At 49.9% G+C, this 9,862-nt stretch overlaps 1 protein-coding gene across 1 annotated transcript in view; it reads left to right on the forward strand.

Moving 5' to 3' along the window:
- LOC135192851 (basic proline-rich protein-like) overlaps window positions 1-9,657 on the forward strand; it is a 37,270-nt gene extending 27,613 nt beyond the window's left edge. The window contains exon 8 of the mRNA XM_064176234.1: window positions 9,100-9,657. The gene's annotated coding sequence lies outside the window, so the exon portion shown is untranslated. The remainder of the gene's footprint in view (window positions 1-9,099) is intronic.
- The last annotated feature ends 205 nt before the right edge of the window (window positions 9,658-9,862 follow it).

The raw sequence follows: 9,862 nt of genomic DNA on the forward strand, positions 1-9,862 counted from the left end.
CCTCATTCTGCTCTCCAAACAGACACTTCAGAATTTCTCTAGGCTCTGGGATAGGTGGCAGAATTAATATCTTCAACCTTTCAGAAAGTGAGGAAGGAAAAACAAAACAAAATTAGGTATGGATGAAAGAGAGGTAAAAGAAATCCTTGCAAAAATCCCCATTTCAAAGTGACCCCTGGGGGCAAGGCAGCAAAATGGGAACAGGGGAGGAGGGGGCAGCTTCAGCATCCCTAGGGCTGGGCTTTGTTCTCTGTGGGACTGCTCCCATTTCTCATGGCAACTCCCAAACCCAAGAGCAAAGGGCAATATTAAGGGCATAGATAGAAATGGAGCTGTAAATACATATTTATAGAGGCAAAAGCATCGAGCTAATCTAGCACCAGAACTCTATTTTACACAGCTATTGTTTGTCATTCTGTATGGCATGGAACCTACACACAGCACAGAGCAGTTCATCTGCAACAGCAACAGAAACAGTCAATACGTAGCAGGGATCTACACTTCCTATGCTCATGTGTTTGTATTGCATGTGAACAGAGATTTACAGATAAAAATCATCTCTGATGATATAAAAATGACTCTGTTTAATGCCTATAGGGTATGTAAGTGTATATTAGACATAATCTAGACATAACATAGATACATTCATCTATAACATCAATAGAAGCAGTAAATACATAGCAGAGATCTGCATTGCCTATGCTCATGTGTTTGTATTGCATGTGAACAGAGATTTATACAGACAACATCTATCACCCTATAAAAATGACTGTTTAATGCCCATAGGGTATGCAACTATCTATTGTGCACAGTCTATACATAACAGAGACAAATTCACCTATAAAATCAATAGAGGTAGTAAATGAATCTAGCAAAGACCTGCATTGCCCATGTTTAGATCTTTATAGTTCATCTAAATAGACTTTTTTTATGTATTAAAATATAGACCATAAAAATAACTCGATGTACATGGGACGTAGCCATACAGTGCATATAATCCAGACAAAACATGCATAAATTCATCTGTAAAATCAATAGAAACAGTAACTGTAGAGCAAAGATCTGCCTTGCCTATGCTTATGCATTTGTATTTCATACACACAGACTGACAGATAAAGACAACATCACCATAATAAACCTGGAAAACACCTCCATCACCTATGTTTAGATCTTTATACTTCATCTAAACAGATTTTTAATGGATTAAAACATCTACACTCTAAACACAACTCTCATGCCTAGGGTATGTAACCATGCAGTGCACATCATCTCCCCATGGGTGCATGCACATCCCATGGTTGTATGCATATATATAACATGTAGATATGCATAGAAACAACATAGATTGATTGCATAGACATTCATCTATGAAACCAATGCAAACAGCAAGTGCTGGGTCAGGCTGGATGCTCTTGGAGATCTCTTCCAACCTGGCTGAGTCTCTGCCTCTCTCGGAGCCAATCTCTCTATACCCTATGGTTTCTATATTCATGTTTCATGGCAATGGATTTTTGTAGATTAAAGGTACCTATCATATGGAAACAACTTTCATATCTCTATGGGGTGTGACTGTCTGTGGTGCATAATCTATACATAACATAGAGAAACTCACCTGTGAAATCAGGATAGGCAGGAAATAAATCTAGCAAATAGCTGTATGTACTGTGCTGGTATATTTATATGGAATGTAAATCTATATGTGGCCATAGCTCTGATGTCTGTCTGGTGTGTAGCTACCTGTGACATATAATCTGCACATAGCATAGATACTGATCTGTAAATCAGCATAACTAGTGACTGCATCTAGCACACATCTCCACTGCCTATGTTCATACAGTCACATTTCATGGAATCAACCAGGTTGGAAGAGACCTCCAAGATCATCCAGTCCAACCTATCCCCCAGCCCTATCCAGTCAACTAGACCATGGCACTAAGTGCCTCATCCAGTCTTTTCTTGAACACCTCCAGGGACAGCACCTCCACCACCTCCCTGGGCAGCCCATTCCAACGGGAAATCACTCTCTCTGTGAAGAACTTCCTCCTAACATCCAGCCTATACCTACCCCGGCACAACTTGCGACTGTGTCCCCTTGTTCTCTTGCTGGTTGCCTGGGAGAAGAGGCCACCCCCCACCTGGCTACAATGTCCCTTCAGGTAATTGTAGACAGTAATAAGATCACCCCCGAGCCTCCTCTTCTCCAGGCTAAATAACCCCTGCTCCCTCAGCCTCTCCTCATAGGGTTTGTATTCCAGGCCCTCCACCAGCTTTGTTGCCCTTCTCTGGACATGCTCCAGTACCTCAACATCTCTCTTGAATTGAAGGGCCTAGAACTGGACACAGTACTCAAGGTGTGGCCTGACCAGTGCTGAGTACAGGGGAAGAATAACCTCCCTTGTCCTACTGGCCACACTGTTCCTGATACAGGCCAGGATGCCATTGGCTCTCTTGGCCACCTGGGCACACTGCTGGCTCATCTTTAGCCTACTATCTATCAGTACCCCCAGGTCCCTTTCCTCCTGGCTGCTCTCCAGCCACTCAGTCCCCAAGCGCTGCTTGGGGTTGTTGTGGCCAAAGTGCAGAATCCTGCACTTGGCCTTGTTCAGTCTCATCCCACTGGCCTCTGCCCACCCATGCAGCCTGTCCAGGTCCCTCTGCAGGGCTCTCCTACCTTCCAACAGATCAACACCCACTCCTAGCTTGATGTCATCTGCAAACTTACTGATGCTGGACTCAATCCCCTTGTCCAGGTCATCAAGAAAGATATTGAACAGGACTGGGCCCAGCACTGATCCTTGGGGAACACCACTAGTGACTGGCTGCCAACTGGATGTGGCACCATTCACCACCACTCTCTGGGCTCTGCCATCCAGCCAGTTCTTGATCCAGCACAGAGTGAATCTGTCCAAACCATGAGCTGCCAGCTTGGCCAGGAGCTTCTTGTGGCAGACTGTGTCAAAGGCTCTGCTGCAGTCCAAGTAGACCCCATCCACAGCCTTCCCCTCATTCACCAGGTGGGTAACCTGATCATAAAAGGAGATCAGGTTGGTGAGACAGGACTTGCCCTTCCTAAACCCATACTGGCTGGGCCTGATCCCTTGGCCATCCTGTAGGTGCTTTGTGATGGCACCCAAGATAACCTGTCCCATGACCTTGCCTGGCACTGAGGTCAGGCTCACAGGTCTGTAGTTTTCTGGCTCCTCCTTACAACCCTTCTTGTGAATGGGTATCACATTGGCCAGCTTCCAGTCGTCGGGGACCTCTCCAGTGAGCCAGGACTGCTGATAAATGATGGAGAGTGGCTTGGCCAGCTCAGCTGCCAGCTCTTTCAGCACCCTAGGGTGGATCCCATCCGGTCCCATGGACTTGTGAGGATCCAAATGACACAGCAGGTTCCTTACTGCTTCCTCATGGATTAGAGGGGGACTATACTGGTCCCTGACTCCATCCACCACTTCAGAAGTCCAGCTGTCCTGGAGAAAACCTGTCCCACTATTGAAGGTTGAGGCAAAGAAGGTGTTAAGCACCTCTGCTTTTTCCTCATCCTTTGTCACTATGTTCCCCTCTCTATCTAACAAGGACTGGAGGTTGTCCTTGGCCCTTCTCTTGCCTTTCAGATATTTAAAGAAACATTTTTTATTTTCCTTGACAGCTGTGGCCAGCCTAAGCTCCAAGTGGGCTTTTGCCTCTCTAATTTTCCCTCTACAAGACTTAGCGACTTCCTTGAACTTCTCCTGGGACACCTCCCCTCTTTTCCAAAGGTGATACACTCTCTTTTTAATCTTCTTTCATAGCAATCTCTCTCTATGGATGTATTTCAGATAAACAATCTCTTTAATCCTATTCTAAGCAGCTTTTGCTGTTGCCAAAGACAGCAGCAAATGTCCATCCAAACCTAAAAGGCAAAAATCAGCAACTCTTGGTCAGAGCCTACTTGGCACCGCAGATTCATTCTGAATTGAGACTTCATTGCTTGAAGAGAAAGCGCCACAAGACACTCAACTGCCAGCAGACACAGGCAGTGCTACCCACGCACAACCAGAGCCTGCAAGTCACAGCACCTTAGGGGCTGGAAGGGACCTGCAGAGCTCAGCCAGTGCAACCTCCTGCCAGAGCAGTACCACCCAGGGCCGGGCACACAGAACACATCCGGGGGGGTGGAAAGGCTCCACAGACAGAGACTCCACAGCCTCTCTGGGCAGCCTGCTCCAGGCCTCCATCACCCTCACACTGGCAAAGTTTCCCCTCTTGTTCCCCTGGCACCTCCTCTGCTCCAGCTGGCACTAGTGCGCCTTGTACTGCCCTTGGCCACCCCTGGGCAGAGCCTGGCTTCGTCCTCCCGACACTGCCCTGCACATCTTTAGCACAACACCGAGGGCAGCCCTCAGGCTGCTCTGCTGCCACCTGCCAGCCCCAGCTCCCTCAGCCTGGCCTCACAGGAGCTGTTCCCTGCCTGCAGCAGCTTGGGGGCTCTGGGCTGGGCTCTCTCCAGCACTTCCCTCAGCTCCTCCTTGGCCTGAGGGGCCCAGAACTGGACAGGTGTGGCCTCAGCAGGGCAGAACAGAGGGGCAGGAGAAGCTCTCTGACCTACTCACCACAGCACTTCTAATGCACCCCAGGATGCCCTTTGCTTTCTTGGCCACAAGGCCATATTGCTGGCTCAAGGGCAACCTTCTGGCCACCAGGACGCTCAGGTCCCTTTCCCTTACTCTGCTCTGCAACATCTCAGCCCCAACCTACACTGGTCCACCTGGTTGCTCTTCCCCAGGTGCCAGGCTCTACTCTTGTCCTTGTTGGAGTCCATTCAATTCCTCCCCACCCAGCTCTGCAGCCTGGCCAGGTCTGGCTGAGTGGCAGCACAGCCTGAGGGGTGCCAGCCGCTGCTCCTGCTTTGGTGCCATCGGCAAGCCTGCTGGGAGTGCCCTCAGCCAGGGTGTGGGTGAAGGCACGGAACAGTCCTGGGGTACATTTGCTCCATACCCTAAATCTAAGGGCTGAGGCACAGTGCTGGTGCAGTGCATGGTCTGGGTAAAAGAGATGCCATCCTGAGCAGCTACCTGCAAGAGAGAGGAGTCCTAGAGCATGCTAAAGACCAGCTGGGGTGAAGGGAGTGGTGGGGAGAAGCTCAGGGATTACCTGCTCAGGTAAAGCAGCAGAGTGATGACAGAGACTGCCACTAGCAACAGTGTGGTGATCAGCAGCACAGAACGGAACACAGAGCCCAGCTCCTCACCTGGGCAACAACAGCTGCAGAAACTCAGGGGTGTTTGGAGAGGCCCTTTAGGAGTGCCCATGGCAAAGTCTGCCCACAGACAAGATGCATTTTCCCAAGGCACCACCACTTGGGGGTTTCTTTTTCAGAGCATGATGCTGAGCCTGGCTGCGTCTGGCAGCAGAATGCAAAGCTGCAAGGCTCAGGGCTGCAAACCTGACAGCACTGAAAAAGGGCTCCCCAGCTGCAGGCACGGCAACCCCAACAGCACGGGCAGCAGGACAGGCAGAACCTGCTGGCACTGCTGCAGGACGGGGACCTTCTTGCCCTCTTCTTGCATGAAAGTGAACAGACACAAAGGAATCAGAGAATGGGTTGGAAGGGATCTTGAAGATCAGCCAGTGCCAGCCCCCTGCCAGGGCCAAGGACACCTCCCACCAGCACAGCTTGCTCAAAGCCTCATCCAGCCTGGCCTTCAGCACCCCCAGGGAGGTCAGGGATCACACAAGCACAGAATGGCATCTTTGATCACACTCTGTGCTTCTGTGCTGCACAACCTCCCTGGGCAACCTGTGCCAGGGTCTCCCTACCGTCACTGCTAACAACTTCTTCCTCACCTCCACTCTCACTCTCCCCTCTCCCAGCTCAAAGCCATTGTCCCTCATCCTGACACTCCCAGCTCTTGTCACAAGTCCCTCTCCAGCTCTCCTGGAGCCCTTTCAGGTACCGGAAGGCTGCTCTGAGGTCTCCCTGCAGTCTTCTCCAGGCTGAACAGCCCCTACTCTCCCAGTCTGTCCCCATAGGGGAAGTTCTGCAGCCCTCTGAGCATCTTAGTGGCCTCCTCTGGCCCCTGTGCAGCAGCTCCAGGTCCTTCTTGTGCTGTGTTCCCCAGCACTGGAGGCAGTGCTGCAGGTGAGAGCTGAGCAGAGAAGACTGGAGGGGCAGAATCCCCTCCTGTGTTGCTGCTGCTCCCCCTGCTCTGGCTGCAGCCAGCACACAGCTGGCTCTGGGCTGCCAGCCACCAGTGCTGGCTGCTGGGCACCTTGGCACCAGCTGACACCCCCAGGCCTTCTCCTCCAAGCTCTGTTTGAGAGTTTGTTCGGTGAAGGAAGAATAACAACGAATAGGACAGCACCAAACAGAAGTCAAGAGAGAACACAAAGGAGTAAGGTAGCACCAAAACAGTCAGGGAAGAACAGCAGCAGCTAACAGCTGAGAGTGAGAAAGTGGAAAGTGCCTCTGCCATCTCCCAGAGACCTCCTCCCCCAAGACCCTCTCTCATTCCCAAATCCCAGAGGAAGAGGAGGGAGCATCTAACCATGTTGTCTGACCCACAGCATCGCAGAGCCAACAAGATTCCAGCAAGCATTTTCCCCCGAGGTGCAGCTCAAACTCACCCAGAGTAGTGGGGTTTGCACTCACACACACAGGCCTGATGGCTTCAGAATCAGCTGGGAGCAAAAGCCTTACAACTGGGTAACTCCTGAGGACATTCGGGGAGCTAAGAGTGAAAATGCATCCAGAGATCCCTTGGTGCACGGAATGGTTGCTGTGCTGCTTGGAGCTGTCCAAGCCATCGACTCTGCAGGAGCACAAACACAGAGCTGTGAACCTTCCACAGAGTGGGACTGGCTCAGACCTCTGCTGCAAGCTCTGCAGACTGAGCTGGGATTAAAGCTGAGAATGGGAGACAGGCAAGGCACTCTGGGCAAAGGGACACACCTCTGGCTATAACTGTGGTGACACAAGAGTATCTTGTCTCACAGACACTACCGTAGGACTCTCTTCTAAAATGTTACCCACATCCCCTCGCTTACCTCGGGACTTCCCTCCAAAATGGTCATATTCTCCCCTATGGATTACCTTAAGTTTTTCCATGCTTAAGGTCAGCTCTGTCCCACCCAATCACCTCAGCTTTCCCCTCCTACAATCTTCCTTTTTATCCCCTAGAGACTAACTCACTTTTTCCCCTATGAAACACCACTTGTGTCCTCTTGTTTACCTCCATTTTTTCCTCCAGAGTTTTCATTTCCTTCCCAATAGACCTGTTTGGCTTTTTCCTTCAAAATATCACTTCTCTGCTCTCAAGTCACCTCAGTTTCCCCTCCATAATCTTTGTTCTCTATAAAAGAGAAAAGAACACCCACAACATTTGACAAAAAAAGATTTAATAGATTTGGGTCAATCCTTGCTAGTTTAACAAACAATCAACTTCCCACAATCTAATATATAATTGCAAGGAGGTTTCTAAACCCATCAATGCTATTAAGAGCAAGCATTTAAAACCTCAACCCACCCCTGCCCTTTAAGGGCCTGCTGCCAATCAGCAGCAACAGCTCTCCAGCTGGCAAGCAGAAAGGAACATACATTAAATACAGATGTGGTCATTTGGCAGTTTCCTGCCCTCCCCCACACCAATTCACCAGGCTAACTCAGGCAGCTGGAAGTTAAGGAATTAAACTCTATTTACAGTGTGGCACAAATATACAAGCATATATACACAACACATACAGATGGTTACAAACATGAACAATTCTCAACAAGTAGTAAAAGTAATACAGAAATACTAAGCCCCTCCTGAACAGCAGAACCGACCAGGAGGGCTCTTAATCCAACTCCTCTCCTGCCTTCCGCAAAAGGGGCTAACAGAGCAGGAGGTAACAAGCCTGGGGAAGAAATTCCTTTCCTCCAAATAAGAAATTCCAGGTGGTCAAAGATCACTCCCCAAGGCTGGCACTTCACGGCAACTCACCAGAGAGATGTTTCTGTCCCCATTTTCCCAAGGGAATGCCATTCTGAACCACTTGCAAGGAGGAACTGGGTTTCCAGCAGCTCCGCCTTCTGCTAGCAAAGCATCCCCCAACAGTCAGGATTTGTGTCTGAGGCTCCACACATCTCTCCAACTTGATTTTGGCTAAAGCAATTAAGCTCCCTAAAAAAAAGTACGTGGGGGGGGAGGAATCAACAAGAAAAAAAAAAAAAAAGTGAGACAATTTTAACTACAGCCCAAAGGCATTTCACAGGAAGCCTCATCCTTTAACCCATTTCATGCTGGAACTCCCATTCCCTGTGCTTCCTGGTTGGCCAAGAGTCACAGAATGCAAAGCAAGGCACCAGCCTGCAGATGCCTGTTGCTTTGTGGCCACCAAAGGGAGAGACCACTCAGGAACCTCCAGAGGACCCCAGACCAATTTAGATACCCACAATAACTCTTTTCATGTCCCCAAAACCTCATTTCATACCTCTTTAGATGACCCTGGAATCCCCAAACATGGTCCTAGACCCTTTTACAGGCCTTTAAGAGACCCCTGCAGATAACTACACAACTCTACACACCCACACACACCTGAACAGATGCCTACAGACACTCAAAGGCCTCTCACAACACCTACAAATGCCTACAGATACCTGGAGATCTCTGCAAATCCCTAAAATCTACCTACTGACCCCTCCAGACCCACAGAGACATCTACAGACCCATGCAGACCTCTGCAGACATCTACGAGCCTCTATAGAACCCTAGAGACCTCTAACAGGCCCCTACAGACACACACAGACATGCACAGGCTTCTACACACCCCTGCATACACCTGCAGACCTCTATAGAAGCCTGCAAACAGCTACACACCTCTGACAGACTCCTTCAGGCCTGCAAGCTCACACAGTCTGCTCAGACTCAGCTTCCCCCAAGCAACCCCCAAGGCCTTCTCAGGGCTGTTTTTTATCATCTCCACCCCCAGCCTGAAGTGACAGGCAGGCTTGCTCCCACCCATACGCAGCCCTCTGCCCTTGCTCTTGTTGAATCTCACAAGCTTCACCTGGGCCCAGCTCTCCTGCCTGCCCAGGTGTTTTCTGGATGCCATCCTGTCCTTCTGCTTTCTCCACAGCACCACTCAGTTTGGGGCTGTGGTGGAGGGTTGCAAAGCCCTCTTGCAAAGCCCTCATTTGGACAGAATTGTGCCTCAAAGGACCATCAATCACGAGGTCAAAACCTTGTGCCGCCGCCGCATGACTACAGCCATGGCACCAGCTGCTGTTCTTAGCTGTGGGAGAATTTCTCCTGCAGCGGGGCATAAGCTGTAAACATGAGATTTTGTTATGGGAAAAGGACCTTGAGTTAGAAGGCACTGTGAGCACCCTACGCACACCTGCTAGGGGCTGACCCTGCCAGCCTCTCAGGGTGGGACCACAGGTTGTTTTTATAAGTAATAACCTATCTGTGCCTTACACATAACTTTGAGCCAATCGGTATTGTTCACTTGTGCCAGCATCATTTTGGCTGGATACACCTTCCTCTGAAGGTTGCATTGCCCTAATAAGGGGGCACTTGCACGGGCATTCGCACTAGCAAGCAGCTCTCACACACACCACACCGCATCGCACTGCACGGCACTGATTGAACTGATCGCATTCGTCAGTGCCCCAATCCACGCCTCGCCAGCATCTGGACGCCCGTGCCCAGCTTGGCTCATACCCACGGAAGCTAAGACAGCGCACTCCAATAACTTCTGAATTGTTCCAATCTACGATACTTGGGACTTTCAAACTGACTCTGGACAGTGAGTAACTGAGAAACTCGATTTAAGCCAGAATAATCTCTCAAAAGTCTACCAGTGGCACTTTCTGCCACAGACTCTCTTCCTAAATATT

Source organism: Pogoniulus pusillus, chromosome W (genome assembly GCF_015220805.1).
Source record: "Pogoniulus pusillus isolate bPogPus1 chromosome W, bPogPus1.pri, whole genome shotgun sequence".
Classification (NCBI taxonomy): Eukaryota; Metazoa; Chordata; class Aves; order Piciformes; family Lybiidae; genus Pogoniulus; species Pogoniulus pusillus.